The 25,563-nt window shown below is 40.2% G+C and overlaps 1 protein-coding gene across 1 annotated transcript in view; it reads left to right on the top strand.

Moving 5' to 3' along the window:
* The window catches only part of PTPRO (protein tyrosine phosphatase receptor type O), a 157,224-nt gene that overhangs the window by 63,720 nt on the left and 67,941 nt on the right, over positions 1-25,563 (top strand).

The raw sequence follows: 25,563 nt of genomic DNA, 5'->3' as shown, positions 1-25,563 counted from the left end.
AAGCATAGGATAAGAAATTAGCACATCTAGAGTCTCTTCCTGACTCTGCTAGGAATTTCCTAAATGATCTCCCTCTATGAACTTGTGCAGTAATGTAGCCCACAAAATAAGGGTTATGGTATTATTTTAAAGGCTTTAGTAAATCATTGCACTCTAGTGATTATGAGAGAAACTGATAAGCAGTGTCACAAAAATCTTTATTAACAAACCAAATATAGACTTTCATATTGCCATTTCAAGCATTATACCAACATACCTTTTGGTTTTTGGTTGGGTTTGGTTTTGGTTTGTTTTTTTTAAGTATGATAAACTTTCTCATCTTGGTCATATAGATTGTCTTAATAACTGGACAGTTAAGTGGTGAAAGTTTTATCTAGAATTCTTTTGCGGCCATAAATATAGATGTTGTTATTCATCACTGGAAAGGGCTAAATCTGCAGGGACTACCTGTCACACTTTAATAATGCTAATTACATTTCATTGACAGCTACAGCCAGAAGATTTTAATACAAATTACTTCCTTTCAGGTTAGAAAAAGGTATACATAGTCCTAAAATTCAAAAACCTAACTTTTATCTATACATAGTACACCGAGACCTCATGTGACCATTAAAGAAAAGATTACTTGAGGGCTTTTTTTGGAGACATCTGGGAAATTCTGAATGGTCTGTGGCTTGTCTCGGGATGGGATGTTCAGAGGAGCTAAGGGCCCTGAGCACAGCAGACTCAGGGGAGGTGCAGCCACATGGGACCTCTGCAGCCCAGGGCCTTGCTGGTGTTCTGCATCTCTCCCCATGGACCGGAGTGAGGAGCTGGCAATGCACGTTGGGTTTGAAATGGTGGGTCAAGCTCAGAGCTGAGATGAGTCTCCCCTGAAGTTAGGCCAAGCTGGAAGTGTCCCTGGCTGTTGTAACTCTTTGCAGCAATTACATTAGGGGCCTTTTTATGGGTCTTTATCCAGCCTTGGAAAAAATGTGCATGCTGGCACTGTGCTGCTGGCCCTTGACTGCTACACTTTACTCATTTTCTGAAATACGGTAATAGAACTAATTTCATATGTATTTTTTTTTTGTCCTGGGCTGCCTTGTCAAAAGCAAGGTTAGTTTATTCAGTTTCAGTTGAATTCAGATTGACAAATGCAGGGAAGATATTAGCTCACAGTAAAAGCACCCCTGCTCCACTGGAAAATGTTTAGAAACGTGTAAACTCTTCCCTCTTTTTGCCATCAGATAATTCCAATCACTTTGCTTTATTTGGATATAAAGCCTACAGTTCTTGAGTTTTCTGAATTGTTTTTGTGTAGGTTTCTAATCTGTGCTAAATCCTGGTGGATATATTTTTTTTTTTCTTTCCCTTTTATGAGAGCCTGTCCCTGGATCTGCCAGTGGCTCTGCTGGTTACATGTACCTTTTTGTGCATTAATTTGTGGAACAGGATAATGCTACTTTCTTCCTTTGTAAAACCTTTGAAGAGTCACAGCTGAAAAGAAAGCTTGGTATCATTATCTTTTCTTGCTGTGTGGGGAGCTCCATTTCTGTGGCAGAAATAATAACATTCATTCTTCATTAATTTAAATTACAAATCGAAAATCTGTAGCTTCTCTGCAGAAGACGGTGACAACACTGCAGCTCTAAAGTGTAGCACGCAGAGTCAGACCCTCAGCTGATATAGCTCAGCATATTCCGCTGGAGGTAATGAAGCTGTGATTTACAGCAGATAAGCATCTACAATATCTCTAAAAGCCCTCTACAATCTGTCACCTGCTATTGTGGGCTCAGCAGCAGGATGAGATAATAGGAAAGATAAGGAATTATGGAAAGGCTCATTTTCTTCTAGCACAGGAAAAAGAACTTGATCAGAAAAGCAAGGTATGAGTTAGTCTGTCTGTTCTCCAAGGAGCATTCACTCCAGACCCTGTCCAATACCCATTGTCTTGGGCCTCAGGGTTTGCCAAAACTACAGGGCCAAATTTTCAAGCAAGCATTTCAGATACTGGTTAATGGGAAGACAGTGTGTGACAAAGTGCGCTACAACGAGTTCCCTGAGTCTGTGCAGCACAGCTGTCCTTAACTGGGGGGGTTAGGATAGCCCCAACCTATGTTTTCCACCCATAGCATTCAAAGACAACAGCCCGGGGCACAGCGTTGCCATGCCCCTTGCCCTGGCTCCACCAGGGCATGCTGGCAGCTGTAGGAAGGGCAGAGGAAGCTGCCCGTGTTGGCTCTGCACTAGCTAGGAAAATTCTGCAACTTTCCTTGCTCTTTGCCCAGTTGGAGTGATGCAAAAAGAGCAGATGGCATTAAATAATTCGGACAATGCAATTATTCATTCTGCTGTAGAGCTTTTGCATAAAATCTGTGGTTTGGCACTTGCTATAGCTTTTCAAAGGAATAATATGCACATGGCTGCAAAAACAAAATATTGAAGAAACAATTTTTTGTATTCTTGGTGTCTCCTGGAGTTGAGATGTACCACCTACTTTTCACTGGAATTCTCAACCTATTTTTGTGTTTATTTTTAAATTTACTATGAATTTTTTAAACAGAAAGTAAGTTCAACAATCAATAGCTTTTCAGTTTTTGTCAACCACCTTTAGTTAAAAAGCCTTAGAAGCCTACAACTTCTGTATTTTTAAAGTTTTTTTTTAAATAATAAATTACTTGTTTTACCTTCAAAAGCAAAAATTTTTCCCCCAGGGTGTGAAAAACTGGTTTTCATTTGTGTTAAAAGACAGAAAATGTTGAATGACAGTATTCAGCAACTATCTTCTGAAGCTGTATTTCTTTGTTTTCTGTTCTTGTTGAGTGACCATGGAAAGCTAATTATTTTTTGGTTGTACTGGCTGAAATGTGTAAGATGTTGCTGACAAGAAAGTGGTGTTTCCTTTTCAGTAGGCATCAAACAGACACTTCATGAGTCTAATCTAACACCTCACCTAGTAAATTTCCTTCCAGATATTTTATTTCTTTAATTCAAACTGCAAAAATACCACAATTTTTCCATATGCTTGTTCTTTCAGATATCTCCTACTCAGGTGACAGATCTCTATTTCATATAATTAGAGATGATACAAAAGGCTGCAGATTTCAGATCTTTCTCTTCAGGGAACCATCTCCTGGGCCATGAAGAAAAAAATTGAAAGTAATGTATTTCCTGTAAAGGATAATTAGACCACTTTAAAGAAATTCCATAATGAAAAAGGATGTTGAATTAGTGTACAGAACCACAGTAGGTGTTTTCTTGAACTTGCTTAGAGAGCATAGAGAATTATTATTATGTGACAGCTGATATTATAGTGCTGTCTTGTCATTATCTCCTGTCCAAAGTCCCAGTCACAACTGGGGCTGAGCTAAGCAGTTTCAAAAAAATAAGAAATTTCCTCTTTAATGCTGCAAATAAAATTTGGGTGAGTATTAAACCTGAACTTTTTCCAGCCACTGAATTTTTTGGAGATGTTTTCCATGCCTGATATCCATCCAGGACAGGAAGGGGAAGTACCAGAAATGCAACAGGAAATTTGGATGAAGACCTATAATAGCAGAAAAAGTATCTCAGATTCATTATTCACTACTTTATGTTCAAAATGGCATATATTTGAACCTGGCATTTGATCCTCAGCCTACTTAGATGTGCAGAAATGTGTTTGAATAGACAGAATCTTTAAGTGATTGTCATACATATATATGGCACATTTAAATAAGACTGATGCATTTCCTTTCCTGAACTAGGAGTGAGATTGGATCTAGGCTTTTTTTTTGTGATCTTGACATAAAAAAATAGTTGTTTTTTTTTTAATATTAAAATTTGCATTCCTGAATCATCTTGAGCTGTGCATCTAAGAAGATTAAAAATGTTAAGATTCACGTAGTTTTCCCCTCACCAGAGTCTAAGGAACATAAGCCCTTCTGAAGTCAGCTCAAACACTGAAGTCCTGCCTTTAGTATGTGTAGTAGGAAAACAGCAGGAGAGCTACTAGCATATCTCTGACAACTTTAAGTATCACCCTTGACCCTTACAGGTGCATTGAGGTCCACTCTGAGACACACAGAGCTGCATGTACCAAAACTCAATAGAAAATTCTGTCTGATTTTTGTATGTGGTCAGACATGCCCACCAAAATGCTGCCACAGGGACCTGGGTTTGAAGTAGGGAGTTCTATGATCATCTAGAGAAAGTTTATTCTAAAGTTTCCTACTTTTGGAGCACAAAACACTTTAATACTGTACTGATGCTGCCAACTTCTTTTTGCTGTCTGTTGACTGACTCAGCATCTTGATAGGGAGGTGGAATGGATGAGATGTTTCCCACCTATATGAAATGTAAAGCATATAAAATGGAAACCCACATTCCTCCTTCCTCCTGCTGGAGGGCTGGTAAAATACTGAGGGGACAGGCAGGCTGTTGTTCGGTTTTTGAGGATGTAACAGTTTCTCTGTATTAACTTTTCATCTTTGAAAACTTCTTTTGTAACTTACTGACTTCCTGTGAGAAAGGAGCTGGGTTTTGAGGTCTCAGTTGATGCTGGTCTCTAACTGACCCATGGGGGCACTGCTGACCTTTGACTGATTCACTTTGGTGCTAAGTGCTGAGCTTTCTTATCAAACACATTTAATTGAAATGCTTTTCTTATCCAGTAAAAAGAGAAATACTGGACTTGTATCTGCTCTCCATGACGGTTACAGAAATATGATGTCTACAAGAAGAGGTGAAATTGGTAGGGAGGTGCTCCTTTTAATCATCTGAGGAGCACAACAAGAATGCAGCAGTCCCTAGAAGCAGTGATTTATGCTAGCCTCAATACAGTCACTTCATTTAAATCTTCCTATTTACTCCCTGCACAGAGTATAAAATGCTCTAGGCTCTGCAATCAGGTGCATTGCAGTTAGTGCCTTTAATCTGTATAATATACTTTCGTTCAAGTTACTTCATATTCTGTATCTTTTTTGGATGCCCTCATGGTCATAAGGGGTTTGACTGGGTTTGGTCTGTATTCTGGGGATTTATGTTCCCTTCTGAATACAGACTCCACTGCAGAGTATTTTCCTCTATAAATGTCTAATAAAAAATATAGTATTATAAAGCCTTGGCTGGCAAAGCCCTTTATTTAGTTAACCAAAAGGTGTGGGATCTAGAGTCACACTGCATTTTTTTTGAAGTTGTAACATGAGGATGTGTAAGGATCAGGAACAAAAAGGTTCAAAAAGGCTGAGAGGGGTCACCAAGGGGTGGCAAAACCTGACCTAGATTGTCAGTTTACCCTTTTTAGTCACAGAACTTACATTTTTAGGTGGTAAGACCTTGTTCTGTCAGATTTTTGGGGGCTTGGGGATTTGCATTTATTTTGAACTAGTCATCTGTATGGTCTTTGTGGGTTTTTTTGGGATGTGCACACGCACATACATATATAATGATGTTCTTGACAGATTTGCTAGGTTATATCACGTACTCTGTTTCATGCTTTTTCTTTTGTGGTACGTGTTGTTTTGCGCTGTGTCACATAGGATAAATTGGACATGACAGTAAACAACGTGCCTGACGTAATATCTTATACATGATCTGAAGGCAATGTTGATTCCACCTTTCAAGGATTTCCCTCAAGATCTGTACCTCAGCCTCAGATGTGGCAGGGGTAGAAAATACTTCCTGTCAGAACTGAATCCCTTTGCACAATAAAATTCTACGGATACAATTGCAGGAAACTCCATTAGAAATGAAACTCTGTTTCCAGGGAAAGTAGAATAAATTTGATCAGTTTGGTGCAAAATGCAAAATACACTTCCAGTTGCAGAAATGCATCTTCCCATTCCTCCTGCAAAGGGAATCTCTCTGGTTTACCATTACCTTTCACCCTGTGATTATCACGTGTGTGCAAAAGGGACGTAGCTGTATTCATTCTGATGTATCAGCATACACTTTTTTCTCACTCTTTTTGGGTGGTACAAATGCCTGAATGAAATGGAAAATGAAGAAATAGGTACAAGGAACAGCAAAAGACTCAGACTTTTTGTGATCTTATGAGACCTCGCGATATGTCTTAATAATTACTGATGGGCTGTGGGTCATTGCAGAACTGTAGGGAGACCATTGCATCTTTAACGCGCAAGACATTAGGGAACCACAGGGCTCAAATATCTTATTTTTATTACCATGATGTCTCAGAGCACCATTCACGGTGAAATGAATATAGGTGAAACACATCGCTGTGAATTCACCTACAGGCAGGTAAGATTCTCAGTCTTTTTGAAATATTAGACTACTCTACGCTTCAGTCACCTATAAGCAAGTGGCCCAGGTGCTGCTAGCAGCCTCGGGCATGCTAAAACCCTCTGTGAAGCTGTGGAGACACCGTGGGAGTTAGTGCTGTCCTAAGACAGGCACTTGAAAGTTGGCTGGGGTGAGCCTGCCCACACAGAGAGAGGGGAGCAGACCAAGGTGGACGGCATTGCAGCAGGCATTGCCCAAGCACCACGGGGCTCCCCAGGCTGCCATCTGCTCCCAGCTTGCCTGTGGCTGGCACCATATCCTGCAGCAACCCTCCCTTCCATGACAGAAAGGGACTGTTTCAACTTTGAGTGGTCCAGAGGTGGGAGACAAGGCTTGGTGGTGCCTAGCACCGGGGGAAAGGTGTGTGCCCCTCTTTGTAGGGAGCTGCGGTCTCAGGGCTCCCCGCTCCAAGGGTTTTCCTCCCTGTTGTGTACCGAGCACCCCATCAAGTGCCATGATAGCACTTCATTCATTGAATCAGAAGTCATGTTTTTAGTTTTGTTGTAAAAACCTCATTGTTGTATTTTTTTAAAAAGGTGCTCACCTTACTATGAATTGAGCCCAGTTTCAATATAGTCTTATGTACGCAATAGCATGAATGAATGAATATTAACTGAGACTAATGCATAATAATTATGTGAGGTTGACAAATAATTTCCATCAAGGAGCAGGACTGTGTGCAGTTAACTTGCTGAAGGAATTACATGGGCAATTATCATATATTTTGGAAAATTAAGAAATGCCAACTCACTAAATGAATGTCTTCTGAGTAAACAGTTATGCTCATTTCAAACCTTATTCATATAACAAATGATATGCAAACTGCATTTGGACTGTAATAGAAATAGCTCAGGTCACCAGCTAATTTAAAAGACGTATAAATAATACAACTCCCTTGCAGATATCATTAGTAGAAAGTACCAAATTTGAAGCTTCTGGTCTTGAAAATGGGAGACTTAAGTTCAGAAACTGTTAGACTCATTTGGCAAACCACTGCACATCTTCACCCAACCTTCTGCAGGTCAAAGGAGTAAGTTACTGTTCCCACCACGTGAGACTGTCCTCCTTCTTTCCCCCATCTCCTTAACCAAAAACTCTATTTTTCTTTCCTCCTTTGAAATACAGTACGGTCCTAAGGTAATTTCTTTCCCCCGGAAAATTATTAACTCTTGAGAATACGGGCCTTTTCAATTTTAACTCCACCAGGTGTTTCACAAGAACACTGCTTTTCCCAAAGTATACACTACTACAAATTGAGATGAACCCTTTCAGGAACGCTTTCAGCCTGTAGGAGCGGCTGTCTCCCAGACAGTCCATGATTGACTGATCCCAGTGCACAGTGGTTACTCTCAGGTTGTCTCTTGGTGACTGCACATGCTTTGTCATCAATTTTTTCTTAGCTTTTTATGGATTAATCGTCCTTAGCAAGTCAATGGCTAATAGGGCGAAGGCTGTGCTGTGTTGCTGCAACATGCAGGCAGATGCACTTGAATTTTCTGATGTTTTCACCACTGTTTCAGCTGAAATTTTTGGGGATGTCAGAACTTTTTTGTACTGACAAAGAAGCAAAACACATCCATGCAGAGCACTTAATGGTACAGCAGACCAGGCTAAGATGGAAACATCTTAAATGGCAAAGTTCTTAATTCAGTCTTTAATTACCACAGGAAAGGGTTAAATGCATCACTCAACTTAAGTGTGGATTTTGAATTGTCAAAGGCAGAGAATAGACATTTTTCCATTTAAATAAAAATTTGCAGACTTGAATTCTTAGCAATCATAGCAACTTATAGGATGAAACTTGTAGTGATTATGGATGGCTTAGATTACAGAGGTAGATTCTAGCTACAGAATCTGCTCTTGGATTGAATATTGAGAAGTCTGGAGTTGTTTAGATTCAGGTTTAGAGAGAAGCCATTCACAAAGACAAGAGACAAGTATGGGTTTCAGTGTAGGAAGAGTGGCATTCTCAGTGATCTTTATTATCCACTAATTTCATAGAATAGAAAGCTTTAATTAGTATTAACAACATTGAGCCACCAAAACTTAAAAGGGGAACAATTTATTTACAATTTTATATTCTTATGTTACTGATATCCAGTTAGGAGAATCCTGGTGTTCAACTGAAGCCTAGAAAGCTGCTCTCTCTGTCCTTCCTTCCATTTGGAGAACAGGAAGCATCTTCCCCTCCTCCTCCTTTCTTTGCTTCGCGAGAGCAGTACAGTTACCACAAATTTCTCCTTTCCTTCCGCCCTGTCTCAGTGCTCTCACTTCTGTGAATGTTGCAGCAAAATTTGCCTGCCTTATTTTGGCTGAATTCCACCACATCAATCATTCTGCATGCAGGAAAGAAAGAAATCTCTATGAAATGGGTGGCTTGATCCAACTTTTTTGATTCCACTGAGACTGGGCTAAAGAAATCTGGTTACTGTGGTTTCAGCTCTATTATTTATACTCTGTGGGGCCTTTAACCATTCATTTAGCTTATATAATAGTTTACAGACGGGCATTAGCTCACCTACCCATCCCCTAAGCTAGCAGGAAGCTATACTAGCCAGTGCTAACCCCATGCTAATATACTTGACCTCTCATCAACGTATATGGCCATAGCATCTTATTTGTCTCAGTTAAATAGTGCCTGTCTGGCTCACAGTTCCTGTAAAGTACCATGCAAACGAATCCTTCACGTGTCTTCGTCATTACTCTGTGTGTAGAACCTCTTAAATGGGTAACAGGAGTAGAGTGAACACTTTGAAATTACTAAGGGCTTTTCAGGAACTCAGTATTAATAATTAATTAAGATAAGTAAAAATGTCTTTTAGCTAGGGGCATAGGTAAGGTTAAGAGATTATATATGGCTTTTTCTTCTGCTTTATAATTAAAATCAAGTCCCTTGGAGGATCTATACCTTTTGGATCCATATCCATTCCCCAGCAAAGTTCCTTCTCTTCCTTACACCCTGCTATAGACCATTGGCATAGTATGGTATGTTTGGCATAGGAGCTGCTATACATTGCTTTAGAGTTTGTTTTCATGTTAGAAGAATGCTCTACATTTTTGGCAAGAGAACTGTGCTTTTTTTGCTTTGCAAGGCAATCATGGGATGGGAGGGTTGTGCTAAGCAGGGAACATATCTCTCAGCCTGAATCTCTTTAACTAGAGTCAGCCTTGAGGCAGATTGACCCCTGAAGACGCAGGTATTGCTATTTTGGCTAAGTTCTCACAGAGGAATTTGCGTGAATGCTGCTCTGTCACTCTTGTTCAAACAGCGGCGTAGGTGATGTAAAATCAATAAGCCGCATGAGTCATATACACATGGTATTGTATTTATTCTTGTGAGGTCTTATTAACATGTATTAGAAAAGTGCTTTGAAATTCTGCAGTGAAAGATATCATATCACAGAAATACAGAGCATTTTCCAATCTTGACATCAGCTTTAATCAGCTCTTCATTTTAAATTGTCTGGATCTGAACTTCGGTTAGGGATCCTCTCCGTCAGGGTGGCAAGAAGGTTACAAGACTGAAGTGCTCCCAAACTTCTTGGGAAACGGGAGTGACGATCCAAGAAGTCTGTGGCTTGGGGACTTCTCATGTTACATTTGTACCATAAACCATGCAGATTTTCTCTAATCTTCCCCGCTCAGCTGCAATATCAACAGTAGAGCCACATAATTAACCAAAAATATTCTTTCATTACTATTCATTAACATAGTAGCTGGGAATTTAGGCTTAGACAGTCAACCAAAACATACTCCTTTGCTACTGAATTTGGAGTGGGAGGAAGCGTGGTGGGGGAGAGAACATGAGTACAAATTGCATTTTCTCCTCCACTCATTTGTTTTCAGCACTGGGCGGGCTGCTGCCTTCTGAAAGGGAGGGAGACAGAAGCAGGGAGTTAAGGGAGCAAATTGGAATTAGTCACTGCAGTGATCATGCACAGAGGAATATATGATTATTTCAGGCTGACTTTTCTTGGTCTTTTGTCAAAAAGCACAGTTTCTGTACACAAAGTGGAGACTTAGCAGAAGGATTTTCTAGGCCTCCATGGCTGACATTAGAAATCAGTTCACAACTGGGAGCTTTTCAAACAAAATTATTTGTGGGGCTGTCGTGTTACTTCAGGTCAGGGGCTTGTGTGTTAAGGATGACGTCCTTCTTCACAGACCAGAGGAGATGAAAAACCTTTATCCTCTTGGGGAGCAAGAAATGAAAATTAACATAGATTCATTATCCCATAGCTGTGCGCTCAATGGCTGCAATGCAGACTGAAGGAGCAGTGAGAGCTTCTGGTAGCACTGGAAACCTATTGGGCTCGTTGCTGTCACTACTGGATGAGGTAACCAGTTTGGTCTCCAAAGGAGCAGCATCAATCCACATCAGTGAGGAGCAAGAAAAAAAAAGGATACAGAAGAAAGAGAGACTGCAGAATGCAACACACAGATAAAACAGTCAGAGATACAAAATACTTATGTTTCTAATCTACCGGTTTTTAAAATTCATTTTAAAGGTGAGGAACATGGGAGCAAACCACATCCAAGTTTTATAGGAAATTTGTTTCCTATTTATGTATTTTCTGTATATAGACACGAAGCAAATTGACAGAAGCTGTTGAGATTTATTACAAACCTCTATAAAAAGGAGGCATTCTTGCTTATTTATGGCAAGACCGTGTCATGTACAGGGAGCAGTGAGGAAAGAAGCAGAAACAGGTACTTGTGTCTCCTGTTACTGGCAGAGCAGAAGGCAGGTAGCAGTATGGAAAGACTAGCATGAAATAATGGTTGCAAAAGTATTTGGGGAAAAGCACAAAGGTTAGTCTGTGCAGGATAGCCAGTGAAGGGATTCAACAAGTACGCTGACACCATCAAAACACAGAGGAAACTTATTTTAAATAGTAAGTGTTCAATTCAGCTCTCAGTTATCTAGGTTAACAGGAGCTAGGATAAACCAAAGTCAGGGGTTATAAAACATTTATAAACAGGGCTATAAGAATGAGCAACACATCCACCTTGAAAACTTATAAACAAATTTCTGTAGTGAATAGGTGTAGTCTTGAACTGGAGCCAGCAGAGAAAGGAAGACCCTGAATGACTCGGGCTGTGCATCTCTCCTTGTGTGGCAGCCCAGGGCAGCCAGCTGAACCGGGGAAAAGAAAAGCCGAGATAAGGAGAGCTTCAACATCTGCCCATACCCAGAGCTGACTGCACTGTGTGGATGGAGCCCCCGAATTTGATCACCCAATGTGTGATAGCAGTTCTGACTAGCAGTGGTTCTAGGGGGTTATTATTCACAACAGATAATGCTGTGTCAAGCCCCTTATGTTTTTCCAGTTTCTAACATGACACACAGTCACTAAAATAGGCCTTGCTTTTATGAACATTGTGCTGCTCCCACAGCAGAACAAGCCCTCCTTCTCTTCTGCTGAGACACAGAGAAATGTCTTTAACTTCTCAAATTACTGAATCAGATTTTTTTCCTCCTCCTTCAACTTCCTTGCTTCCTCCTTCTGCCAGAGATCACCGTAGCAGGAAAGAAGTCAAACAGCACACTTAAAGCAGATAATTACTTCCTGGATGGTATTGTTTTACTTTTGGATATGCTGCTTGACAGTTAAAATCTCAAAGAAAAAAAAAAAAAGAAAAAGAAAAGATGTGGGAGGTATTTAATTAAATTCGTCTTAAAAAAATATCTGTCTTGCCAGGGCAAAATCCTTCTTGTCATTTTTTGTGTATGTAGAATCAATTAGTTATCACAGTTGTAACTTCGTCTGCCCTTTGAGGATTTTTGTTTGAATTACAATCATTCTATCTGTGCTCTAGGTCTTCTCCCTAGATCTTCATTCTGAGCTGCTTTTGCAACAGCATGCTGGAATTTCTTGGAATATCTAACATGAAATCAACAAAACCCACCACGTAAATATGGATATCAAATATGTTCTTAATAATTTTTTCAAAACTTAAGTTTGAATAAAGCAACATGCAAGTTTTTCAGCTTCAGGTAAAATCCTTGAGTTCTCTTAATGAATATAAATCAACGCTAATGTCAGTGAGTTAGCCTAGTACTGCAGGAATCATGCTTTGGCCCATGGTATGGAAGTCATGAAGGCCAGATTTTTAAGCCTCTGAAAGTACAAATTGGTGCTAGTGGGATTTCCAAAAGCAAAATTTATATACTGGATCTATAAATACCTTTGAAAATCTCAGAGTGCTTTTCACCTACTGCAAAAACCTCTGCCAGCACCTTGCCTAGCTGTGAGGCTGAGTCAGAGTAATGTTGGGGTTGGCCATAGCGAGGAATGGCACACTTCTGAGACCATGTGTTGAGATCACAGCTTCCTTGGGGTGAAATAGGGCAAGGATGGTCTTGCCATTAACCTGGCAGACTGGGACCCAAGGGGAACAGACTGGATTCACATTTGAATGGAAAAGGTGGCTTTGTTTCCATCCTCACATCTACAGTTATCAAACTGTGCTATAGCAGGTAATGATGAGAATTGTAGGTATTTGGTTTCAAGCTACATTCATGCCACATTGGACAACTGTTTTTTTCTGACCTGCATCTGAACGACAGCTGCTCTCTTTTCTAGGACAGCTTAATAAAACAGCATGGTCTTTACTTTCCAACTTCTGTCTTACCATATGTAGATGCAGACTGATTTTTGGTGGCAGAGACATGCTTTTGTGTTGTTTGCAATTATTTGTAACGTAATTGTAGCAGGAGATTTCAACCAAGAATGGGGCCTCGTTGTAGGAAGTACATTTTTTTTTCTTTTGTTATTATTTACTTTGATATGGAAGAAGGAGTTGCTGTGTTAGTCCTTAAAACTTACACGTAACACAACGGCTCATAGGCTGAGCAGGCTCCACTATGCTGCGCTGCACCAGGTGCAATACTGGACCTAGGTTGGTTTGTTTTCTTTTCTTAGAACTGCAAAAAGAGAAAACTTTGATTTTTAAGTGAAACAGGTATGATCTTGAATCTTTCTTTAGATCTCAAACTCTTCTATTCCTCTACAAAATTCTTGTCAGGTTAGGGAGCTAACAATGGGGAGAGTCTGGGATAGTAGCACCTTGTATCTTGTAGCGGTGTGAAGAAGAAAATTTTGAGGAGCTCAGATGTGTCAGTATGAGGCACAGAGCCTCATCTTAGGGAATGAAATTGTTGTTGTCTCATAAAGATCTGTCTGAATTGCAAAGCTGTCCAGGACTATAAAGACATAGCTCTTTCATTTTATTTTTGCTTCTGCGTGCCTTGCTAACAATTGGTGTGGTGTGATTTTTTGATTTCATACTTGCTAATTGCTGTATGTTTTGGGAGCACGTGTCAGTTTTGTTTCACAGCAAGAGCCCTAATCGTGAATGACTTCTCGTCGCTGCTATGCACTTTCAAATCTCTTCTAGTTTAGTTGAAAAAGTCACACATTATGACAGTATGAAGGACTCGGAAAGAAGCCTGTTTTTATGACAGAGGTGAAGACGAGTTACACCGAGGCAGTGTATTGAGAGAATAATAGATCTCCCAAATCTATATTCATCTGCACGTGTTACTTTGTACATAATGGGACTTTCATCTGGCTCAAGGAATACAGGACAAATTATTTCACAAGGATGATATGTCCTTGAACTGTTTCTCCAGTGAATTGGACACAAATAGGTCTTCCATTACCATCACTCATGCATGTCTTTTTTTTTTCCCTTTCAAGTAGAGACAAACAGGGGAAAAGAATCCAAGATTTCTCCAGCTTCGGTTTTTACTATGGCCAATACTAAGACATTCCTGCTCTTTGGAGCATAATCCCTAGTGTTTGAGTCTAGTCTTTCTTATTTATGCAGCCTTTCTGCACTTGGGTGCAACTCAATAAGGACATTGATGTTTTTCTTTTTCTGTCTTTTTGGTATGCAAAGTGTGAGAACTGAATGAAGAGCTTACAGGGCTAATAAGACAAGAAAGAAGAATACTGTCAAATGAATTATAGTTTATTCATAAACATGCAAATACTTAATGCAATTATGAATGTTCACTTTCACACACATACTGGGAGATGTATTTGCAACAGCAGAGAAGCAGAGCATGGCTAATTTTGTTACCATAGATAAATACATTTTTGCTTATAGGCTGAGCTGTGGTAACTGATTATGTTTATGATCCAAATCTTTGGGGTAATTTCAGCCAATCATTTTTACCTGGTGCATGAAGCAAACTCAGAGTATGCACCCAGTCTGTTACTGCTGGTGTTTCATTAAGCTGTGGAGAAGCTGTCGCTTGCGAATGACTTTTGGTGCCATGAGATGTAGGGAGCTCACAGTGCTGTTGGGTGAGGAGTTTCTCCTCTGAAGTCTGGGGGGCAGACAGAAAACACAATGACAACACTGAGCCATAACTTTCTTCTGTGTGCTCTCAGTGCTCTTGGTATCACTTGAGAAAACACCACAAGAATATGCCTGGAGTTCCAATACTTAATACAACCTATTTTCAGCCACAAAAAAAAACCAGCGAAACAACACCAAACCTTTTCCCTTCTCTGCTGCTTTAAATTTCTAAAGGCTGATAGGAAACAGCTTTTTCAGGAGCATACTTCTGACCATTTACTCTCCTGGCACCTGAGTTAGATGGCGAAAAATTATATCAGGAATAAACCTGAGCTGAGAGACAACTGAACCTGAGCTGAGAAACAGCATTGTAGTTTGATGTTGATAGTAAAGGGGTTTCATTGCTGTGTGGGCACACTGGAGTAGAAGAGGAGGAAAAATTGCATGATGTCAGTAAGGACCTGGTGGAAAATAAGTCAAGTATGTAAACAGAAACCACTCGTTTGGCTTGGTTATGAAACAGCTCCCATTGCCATGGGGGCTCAGCGCTGCCAGTGTGCATGTTCTTGCGTCTTTCTGATGGGTAGGTTGTGTATGTACACATACATAAAGGACCATGCTCTGTAAGTGGAGAGGTTTAAGGGTGCGCACTTGACTTTAAAAAAAAAAAAATCTTGGTGCCCAGCTCCAATTTTTTTAAAGATCTTGTAGATACTTACCTGCATTATAAGATACCTATATACATTTACAAAACCGATATTAGTGACTTTACATGGTCACATGCCTGTAAAAAGAAGAACCTGGATTTTGGTATTCTGAAGTACAGGCAGGTGCGGTCACAGAAGGATCATAAAAAATGTTTTGGTTCAGTCAAAGAGTTGGGCAAGAGCTTAGGCAATATATTCATTGCTTGAATTTTGAGTGCAGGAATTGATGAGATAGGAGATTTGTATATTTGTGTTACAGTTATTGAGAAACAACCACACTGAGACGGGTAAATGGCAGTCAGCCAACTAGACTAATGTCTTTTTGCCTGGATTAGTGTAATGCAAAATGACCAGCGCTTATATATGGAAGCACCACTTGCTGTCAACTAAAGAAAAGGCAAAAAAATCCATCTCATCATCCCCATCCTTCCCTTTCACGGGCTACAAAAATACTTCATAAAATGGAAGATGAAAACAACGACATAAACCAATACATGGTGAACTCATATCTAGAAGTTAACTAGGAAAGAAAATCATTATCACATTTAAACTGTGCATATTTTTATATGTCACAATGATAATATTATATATTGCATTGTCTAGTGACCTGAAAGCTTTTTATATTACCAATGAGTTAATGCCTATGAAATAAAGCTTAGTAAATATTTACTGTGTGGTATGTCTGGGAAAGGTCATGTTGACTCATTTAAGGTCATGCTGTTTATAAAATCCTTTTCAGAAGAGACAATAAAGGATTAGCATTCTGAGTTAAAATGAGGAAACAGTGTTCTAAAATTACATATTTTTGTTTTACAGTCAATTCTGCTTTAGGGAACAGACTTCCCATTGATGATTTCCACAGACCCTTTTCTCAGCTGACTTTCATCTCTCAGTGTATTAAGCCTTTTCTTGCCTGGTTAGCCATTGTCATGCCTGGGGAAAAGCTCTGTCAGGTATTAAAAGAGAAATATACAAAAGAAAGTTAATGGCTAAAGTTTAATTATGTACATTCTGCATTCAAAGGATTTGTAGTTGCCAAAACAGCTAGAAATTTAATCTGTATGCTCTCCATACTATTACTGCTGGGCTACCTCAGCCCAAGATACTAGGCTGATCAATGTATGCATAAAGGTTTGTCTGCCTTTATTCAGTTGGCCACTGAATAACTGCCGAGTGTGAAAACCATGACAGCAGCAAGGAATAATAATTTCTATGAAGTGAACACTGAACCTGCAGAACAGGGTTCTCAGCATCACCTAATGAACCAAGCCCTTTATTATCCATTGAATGACTTTGTAGCAACCTCACTTCATAAAAGACACAAAACAGATTAAAAGGAAGTTTCAGGGCTTTATTACTTTTTGGCAACTCAGGAAGAGAGACCTTGATCTCCTGATTGATTTTTGTATGCAGGGCCAGCCTTTGTCACGTAGGCAAAGGATTTATGAACATGCTTACATCTTTTGCTGAGTAGGACCTTTTGTATGCTTAAAGTTATATGCCTTGCTCAGTCACGGCCAACATGTACTTTTATACTGCTGAAAAAGAGAAGAGCTAAGCAAAATTTAAACCTTATAGCATCAATTTAGACGAAAAAGATTAGGAGCCATCATACATAAAAATGGCAATACAAATCTGAGTTGCAGCTGCCATCATACCATACACAGCTGATGTTTCTGGTCTCATCTGACTCTGGATGTTTAAAAGGACGGTGCAGAGAGAGAGAAAAGCATCTGCAGAAGGCAGTTTGTTTAGTCTTAAGTGGATAAATCAAATTCTTCAGATCCATCTCTCCCTACAGAGTACAGAGAGCGTAGATGATGAGATTTGACAATATCCCCAATTTTTAGTTTGATAAAATGAAGCCGGATGAATCCCACACCAAGTACAGAACTGTCAGCATAAAAATTCTGACCAACATGTTATTAAGGGTGATAATAGTAGGTGAGTCTTCTGAGAGGCATGGAAGCACCCATTTGCCAACCCCATGAACTCTCTAGAGAGGTGTGCTGCTTACCGGGGGCTTGCAACAGGGATGTCCAAGTGGAGACCAGTGACGAGTGGCGCTCCTCAGGGGTTGGTACTAGGACCTGTGCTGTTTAACATCTTTGTCGGCGACATGGACAGTGGAATTGAGTGCACCCTCAGCAAGTTTGCTGACAACACCAAGCTGTGTGGTGCAGTTGACATGCAGGAGGGAAGGGATGCCATCCAGAGGGACCTTGACAGGCTTGAGACCTGGGCCCGTGCGAACTGCATGAAGTTCAGCAAGGCCAAGTGCAAGGTCCTGCACTTGGGGCAATCCCAAGCAGAAATACAGGCTGGGCGGAGAATAGATTGAGAGCAGCCCTGAGGAGAAGGACTTGGGGGTGATGGTTGATGAGAAGCTCAACATGAGCCGGCAATGTGCGCTTGCAGCACAGAAAGCCAACGGTATCCTGGGCTGCATCAAAAGCAGTATGGCCAGCGGGTCGAGGGAGGTGATTCTCCCCTTCTACTCCACTCTTGTGAGACTCCACCTGGAGTACTGCGTCCATCTCTCAGGCCCCCAACATAAGAAGGACATGGACCTGTTAGGTTGAGTCCAGAGGAGGGCCACGAAGATGATCAGAGGGCTGGAGCACCTCTCCTATGAAGACAGGCTGAGAGAGTTGGGGCTGTTCAGTCTGGAGAAGAGAAGACTCGGGGGAGACCTTCTAGCAGCCTTCCAGTACCTGAAAGTGGCCTACAGGAAAGCTGGAGAGGGACTTTTTACAATGGCACATAATGATATGACAAGGGGTCACAGTTTTAAAATGAAAGAGGGTAGATTTAGATTAGATATTAGGAAGAAATTCTTCACTGTGAGGGTGGTGAGACACTGGAACAGGTTGCCCAGATAAGCTGTGGATGCCCCCTCCCTGGCAGTGTTTGAGGCCATGCTGGATGGGGCTTTGAGCAACCTGGTCTAGTGGAAAGGTGTCCCTGCCCATGGCAGGGGGGTTGGAACTAGAAGATCTTTATTGTCCCTTCCAACCCAAACGATTCTATGAAGGTCTCCTCACTTTGAAAGTAAGAGGATATTCAGTATTTTAGTTATGCGCACAGAAGTGTGCACAACATTTAAGCGAGTTCTTGTGATAGCACGCAGTGGATCCCAGTGAAGGGCATATATGATGGCTGTGTATTAGAGTAGACATAGAAGCAATTATTATTTTCCTGATCTGGTAAACACAGTTGCAGAAGATTCTGCTTTGCAAGTTGAAGCCATTAAGCTGCTTCAACACATTGTAGCAGAGTTATATCTTCCATGAAAGCCACATAACAGTCAGTAACCGGGACTGTCATCCCTCTGATACGTAACAGCATTCTCCCCTGGCCAGTCTCTTCCTCTGGGCAGGTGAGGTGGCATGTGTTACATCTGAAAGGACTGTACCCCACAGAGGAGGATCCTGACTCCATTTTCTAAGCTCTTTGTGTTCGCTCCTCTCATTCACTTCCTACAAGTCAACCTATGGCAGGTGTGCTGAAAACTCAATGCTTGGTACGCTATGACCAGATAAATCCTGCTGTAGTTATCCCTGCAGGGGAAGGTGGCAGTGGCAAGCTATGAGTTTTTGTAGCATTAGAGAGTTTGGTAGTGTTCATGACTATCAAGCAGTACGTTGCCAGCAGTAGTGTGATGGAGAACTCTTCTGTGGGTAGAAATTTATCAAATCAGTACAAATGGCTGAGCTGAGCCTAAAGCCATACTAGAAATGAATTGAAAATCAGGCTGTAGCAACAACTGAAATGTTCTGTGTGGATTTGCAATTGACCCTGTGCTGTACAGAGAATTACAGAGCTTCCCTCTTGCTAGTAATCAGGGAAATGGCACTGGCTGCTTTCCTGTCTGGCAGGTTGCGGAAAAAAAACAAAAAGAAAAACCATCAAGAAAAACAACCAACCCCCCAAAAACCTGCACAGCAAATACTTTAGCAAGAAAAAAACTTTCAGCCATGGGAACTATGTATAAATAACATGAGAATATCTCAGCGGCTTATCTGGTCAGCTCTTGCCAATTTAGAGAACACATGAACACAACAGGGTAATCAAAGGGCAGAATATCAGGTTCCACTTGGATCTGAAAACAAAATAAACCTGCACTTGAACCTGAGTAAGCAATCTTTCAGGGGATAGCCATAGGCACGTTATGGTTATGGCTTGGGGCAGAAAGGTAGCAAGTATTTTAGAGCACAGAATAGGAAGACTGGTGATCTGGATTTAAACTTTTTTTTCCTGACCATGCCATGGCTCCTGTGACCTTTGAAGAAAAGGTGGTGAGTGTTTGGGGCTTTTTTTCTGGAGGTATTGAGGGGCAGAGGGTTATAGAAAAAAATCAGCAGTAATAAGGCAAACCACTTAAGGTGAACTCCAGACCAAACATCAGCAGCTTAGATGGGGACAAAAAGTACCTCACATCTGCTTCTGAATTCTTCATGTCAGAAAAATTGATTTGATCTGAAAATTATTATTTTTTTCTAGTAATAGCTCTTTATTTCAAATTTCCAAACCTCTCTAGCAGTCTCGGAACATATTTGAAAAAAACAGAGTTTTTGAAAATACTTAAGTGCACTTTGGTGCCTAATTCACTTTAAAATCACTTGCAGTTATGAAACAAGGAGCTAGGCTCCTGGAATAGTCCCTATATATAAGTAAGTTCATTGTGTCTAGTCTGTTCATTGTGTCTAGTCTGTTCTCTTATTATAGATTAACATGGGGAGGGAACAGAAAGTCTTGTTCTCTGCCACCATTTTCCACTAAGTTGCTTTATGATTTCAAATGAATTAGATAACTACCTTGGTCTCCAGTTTCTCAGGTAAATGAAAACGCTAACTTCCTCCCACCTGTGCTCTTTGTAGATAATGCAAATAGTAAAGCATTGCATTCTGTCTTTAAGTAGTTCGCTTGTGCACATATGAAGGGTATATATACACTCCATCAGTTCAAAATGAAGGCATTTTCACTTCTGTAGTACCAAAAGGCTCAGTCCTCAGTACCCCTCCGTCATACTCTCTGCCAAAGCATGTAAGATGAAGTTCAGCTCACACCAGTCCAGTTCCTTTCAGCTGCACAGCAGTGATGGAGCACATCATGGTCACAGTTTTCTCATGGTGCAACATCAGTCTTCGTGTTCTGTTGAACATCAGGAACTTTCTGTGTGACTTTCTAATGTCACCTTTCAGAATCAGTAGCTGTTCAGAAGCTGTTTCAGCATCAGAAGCTTATATTACAGACTTCTGTCATTTGCACAGTTGAATCCACAATTTTGGAGCTGAAGCAGTAAACAGCATGCATGAATTTGTCCTTCGTCATCCAGAAAACACATATCCTCCAATGTTCCTTCTCATCTCCCTTAGGGAACTTTGAAATGTAAGACACCTCAAAGATCCTTTGACACCATGGAAAGAGAGATTTCTTTCTAATAATCCAAGTTCTTAAAAATCCACAATAATGTCTCACTCACTCTGCCTTCTCCTTCAGCATTTTCCTGGGTTGTTCTGTTCCTCCCTTCCTCTCTGATGGAGAGGGAACTGAAGTATAGTTAGATGTGTTTTCACCTGTAGACGCTATGCTGTGAAAGCGCTTACTCTCAATTGCTGGAGAATATGTGTGTTCTTAGGATAATGTATATGTGGAGCATACTGTTCAGTTAACACTTGTTCCTAGAAAGTAATCTTTCTTTTCCTTCCCCTCTAACTTCTTCTTTTCAGAATTTAACAGAGGAGCCGGCTAACATGACCTTGTCTTCCCAACTGGCCTATGTACCACTGTGATCATTTTTACATTTGTTCAGGTAGAAAATTGCTTTCACTGTTCTCCCAAAGACAAAGAACAAGTATTGACAGGAGAAGATCACTACAAGGGCCAGTTTGGTAGAGTCAAGGGAATTGATGAGACAATGAAATATGTTTCCTGTGCCCTTTTTTGTTTTCTGTTATTTACATACAGGCTCAAGAGGGAAGATGGATTTTAATTAAAGCACATGGTTCATCTGGCATGTGTACATGTTTGGGTGCATCCACAAGGGGTGGCTAAACTTTAATTGCAGAGCCTCCATAAAGGTCTGAGTTAGGGAAGGGGACCAAATTAATATTTTCATTTAGAAGAATTATCATTTTTGACATAATTTTAGTACTAGAGAGAAGCTAAAAATCTAGAGTGGAGAGAAACTAAACTATATCTGCCTGAGTGTGAATTCCTGCTGTATTTGGGGTGTATACATGCAATCGGGATCAATAATAGGGAGAAATGCCATCTGTGAATTTCTAACCTAGTTTTAAACTTTGTCAACATCAAGGTCTCTGTGTGGCTTTTGCCCTCTCCAGTTTGCACTAGAAAGATGAGATAGAAGTATATATTTAGCAATAATTTATTAAATATTGCATATGCTAACAAGGTGATACATAGAAGATATTAGCCTTACTGAATGCAAACATTTCTTTTCCACATATTTAGCATTCTGGCATTTACTTAATGCTATCGTAATAGCAGTTGATAGTGTCAAGAAAGATTTCCTTCCAGATTATTAACTTCAGAATGGTAGCAAAGCGTGGTGGACTGTACATACCATATTGACATTTGCTTAAAAAAACACCCTCATGTTCTGTATTCGTGGGCACAGAGGGGCAAAAATACCTGTCCCTTTAAAACTGTCTCCCAGAGCAAAGAAATGTTGAAGCTAATTTATAAAATACGACCAGCAGGTTGTTGTTATTGGCTTTTTGAGACAGAACAGCAATAGTGCTGAGGACACTATTCATAAAGCAGAATGCCAGAAATGGTGTGTTAACCTGACTCAAATGTCATAAATTACTGAAAACTGCTGCTTTTGCTATCTTTTCACTTCTTAAAATATTAATTTTTGCATGGAACATCTTGAAGATAAGGGTTTCTGTTTCTCCCATAGAGTATTTATTCAAAACAGTATTTATTAAGGGAAGTTCTTTGCACAACCTGTGGAGACGTGGAGATAAAAACAAAAGCCCCAGGAATAAATATCCTTACTTTCAAGAAGTCTTTACATTTTTGTAACAAGCCTTTACATTTTTGTTACAAGTCTGTAACGTTTTTGTGCATACTCTTGAAGGTAATTTCAAACAATCCTTTCCTTTTGCAGTCAACACTCAAGTCTGTGCCTGCTTAGAATTCCCTGGAACGTGTGGAAAGCTTAGGATGTACTTTCTTCCTTAAATTCTGTGAGGATGACTTTGCCTTTATTGTTAAAACCATAGGATCTAGTAATGTTAGCTAGCAATTCCAAAGAAGCCTCGGTATGGGGCAATTTCCACCCAGTCCTTACCTATGCTTAGAGAGGATCTTTCTCAGGTCATGGCTATGAAAACTCTTTTTTTTTTCTGAGACTGCTTGTATCTTTTTGTGAAACCATATCAGTTTCAGTCATATAAAACGTTTATTATTGAGAGCCTTTGAAGCAATAGTAAAGAGGCTGGATGTGGAACATAAACAGTGTAAGGTTTGGTGTTGCAATGTTTAACAGAAAATACTCTGTGAAGAGTATGAGCAGGGAGCTGTGAAAATAAGAAAGATATGGTATTGGGCTGAGCCAGGTGAAGCAGTAATGGTGGAAGCAAGGTGGGAACCTGAAGGGTTATCTAAAGTAAAGATTTAAGTATTAATTCATACTTCAAAACACCACTAAATTGTGTGAAACCAGATTCTTTTTCCTGGATGGTGACTGAATGGTGACTTCACATTGCAACGGAAGGGAGTTTCATGGACCCCTCTTTTTTTCTATCTGTAAATGATTGGAAGGTGTCTGGGATCATCCCAAAACTGTGAAGTCTCTAGCCTGTCCAGAGAGAGAGAGAATTTTACAAAACAGAGTAAATTACTAAAACAGTTTAAATAGGCCAGAATTTGACTCCGTTCCCTGCACAGTGACTCACATTAAACAATAAATTTCCAACAAGTGCGTAGTAGATCTATTGGAGATAAGATTCCAGTTTCTGAATAAAATGAATGTTTACCATTTTTATTGTAATTGTTCTTCAGTATCATTTGTCACCATCAGAGGAAAAACATACCTTAGGAAGCTGGTGCAAAAATCCTGTGACGTGACTTTTATGCATGTTTTGCAATAGTGTTTATTTTATGAAATTTCTTATGTGCTTTGTGTGGAGGTACCAGCACAAGACTATAGCAGAGGCTAAGATCCTGAAATCTGGATCCCAGTCCTATCTTTGTTGTAAGGCTTGGACTCACTGAACCCGGTGACAGAGGACTGCAGGAATTTTCCGAGTCAGGAGCACGGGCCCTTTGGCTGTTCAGTGCACTTTCAAAAGTAATTCAGATCTCAGATGAATCCACAGGTACTCTGTCTGAAAAGGTCATCCTGGCTTTCAGTCATTCCACTTAAGTACCTAAAATTAAGTAAGATGAATCTTGATGAGAATGAGTCATCATGTGATTTAGAATGAAATTAGCATTATTGGCCACTGGAACAAAATATATCTGAGTATAGTAGAATCACTCACAAAAATAGCCAGTATTTCGTCCAAGGGGTCTGGATATAGTGTTCAATATTGTCTTGTAATCCTTACATTGATGTTATTTTTGACTACCATTATACAGTAGGTGTTCATCATGGTACTTTTACCCTAAGAAGTAGATCCTCATAGCTTTAAAATTTACTCCTGCTTTGGGATTTCAGATGCCCACTTTGAAAACTCTGTGATACTTCAGGATTTACTCTATAAGAGCAGACAGAAGTCAGATTTGTTCAGGGTCTTAGTTCCACTTGTCTAGCGTTAGATAATATGATGAAGTTACCAGTACTTTAATTTTACAGAGCTGATAAGCATTCACAGCTCCTCTTCAAGTCAGCAGAACATGTAACTACTTGCACTTCTGATAATTGGGTTCGGGCCCAATGTGTTTCAGAGTGAGACATTCAAAAGCTAAAGTACATAACATTAGTAGCTGTTTTGCAACTTTGATCTCTTCATCATGTGTAAAACTCAGACTGTTATAAGGAAATAAACTGAGGATATAGACTTCTGAAAAGAGAACTCTGAGCTTTGCTGCACACCATTTATTTTCCTATTACTCTTTGAATATTGTTTATTTGACATGTTGTATATCTCCTTGCCTCCCCCTCCTTTTTATATTAATTGGGACCTGGTTATTGGCTGGAAATTCCACTAGCATGACTCATCCCTGCGCTGGAAATGACTGAACAGGCATCACATTGTGGGATTTACTTCCCCTCGCCTTTTTTTTTTTCCTTAAGTGCTTTATGGTGGCACGAGCTTGTAATAATAAACTAGGAAGGAAGTTGGAGCTAATCATTTAGTTCTGAATGCATAAGCCCTGCCAAATTTCCCCACAGGCATGAAACAGCCGCTCAAGCTGTGACACCATCAAATTAAATCCTGGAGGTAGCTGACCAGAAGTAATGAAATGTGTATTTACCATACTGATGCTGTCAGTCCTAAGACACACTGGCTTTACAATCTAGTTAAGTGGGGCATGTTTGTCACTTCCAGCGGTGCTTAGAAAAAATATTCAGGTTTTTCCCTAGCCACCTTCTCAAAAATCACAAGCCCAGTGCTCACTGGTAACCCTCACATCATGCAATGTGAAGAACAGGATGCCCAGAATGGTCTGTTTTTTTAAAATGCTGCCAAAGTGAAATCCGTATCTCAAAGGAGATAAGTGATTTCGTTTTATGACATGATAATTGCCCAGCCTTTTTGCTCATCCCTTATCTGCCTCTTCATTCTATAAACCAAACCTTAGAGCTGAAATGAAAGGCTAAAAATTATTTCAGGAGCCAATGGATAATAAACAACAGATGCGTCCCACAAACCATGTGTCCTGTGCATGCAGCAGCTTGAAAGCCTGGGCATGTACAGGTGTGTGGAAGAGGGCCATGTAATCACTGAAAAGAAGAGGTACCACTCAAGAGAGGGATGCATTATGCAGGTGGGCGCAGGCATGGGATGGAAAAGCCACGCAGCTACTAAAGAGATGTCACTCAAAAAACACCTGTGTGTTATGGCAGCAGTGGTTCAAAAGCATCTGGACACAGGCACACGAAGGAAGGAGGCTATCATTTCACAATCCCCACATGCTTATGAGACAAAGGACTCAGGAAAAGTTATTTTCCCCAGTTAGGTGTTGTCGTAGGTAAAAATAGCGTATGTCTGAGAGGTTTCTATGTATGTAGCTAGGAGAGGCATGTTATGCTAATTGTGTGAGAACTATTGAAGAAGGTTAGTGGATCATTTGCTGAATGGTA

The sequence above is a fragment of the Nyctibius grandis genome, chromosome 5 (genome assembly GCF_013368605.1).
Source record: "Nyctibius grandis isolate bNycGra1 chromosome 5, bNycGra1.pri, whole genome shotgun sequence".
Classification (NCBI taxonomy): Eukaryota; Metazoa; Chordata; class Aves; order Nyctibiiformes; family Nyctibiidae; genus Nyctibius; species Nyctibius grandis.
Note: the sequence above shows the minus strand (reverse complement) of the source record. Positions and strands in the feature narration are given on the sequence as shown.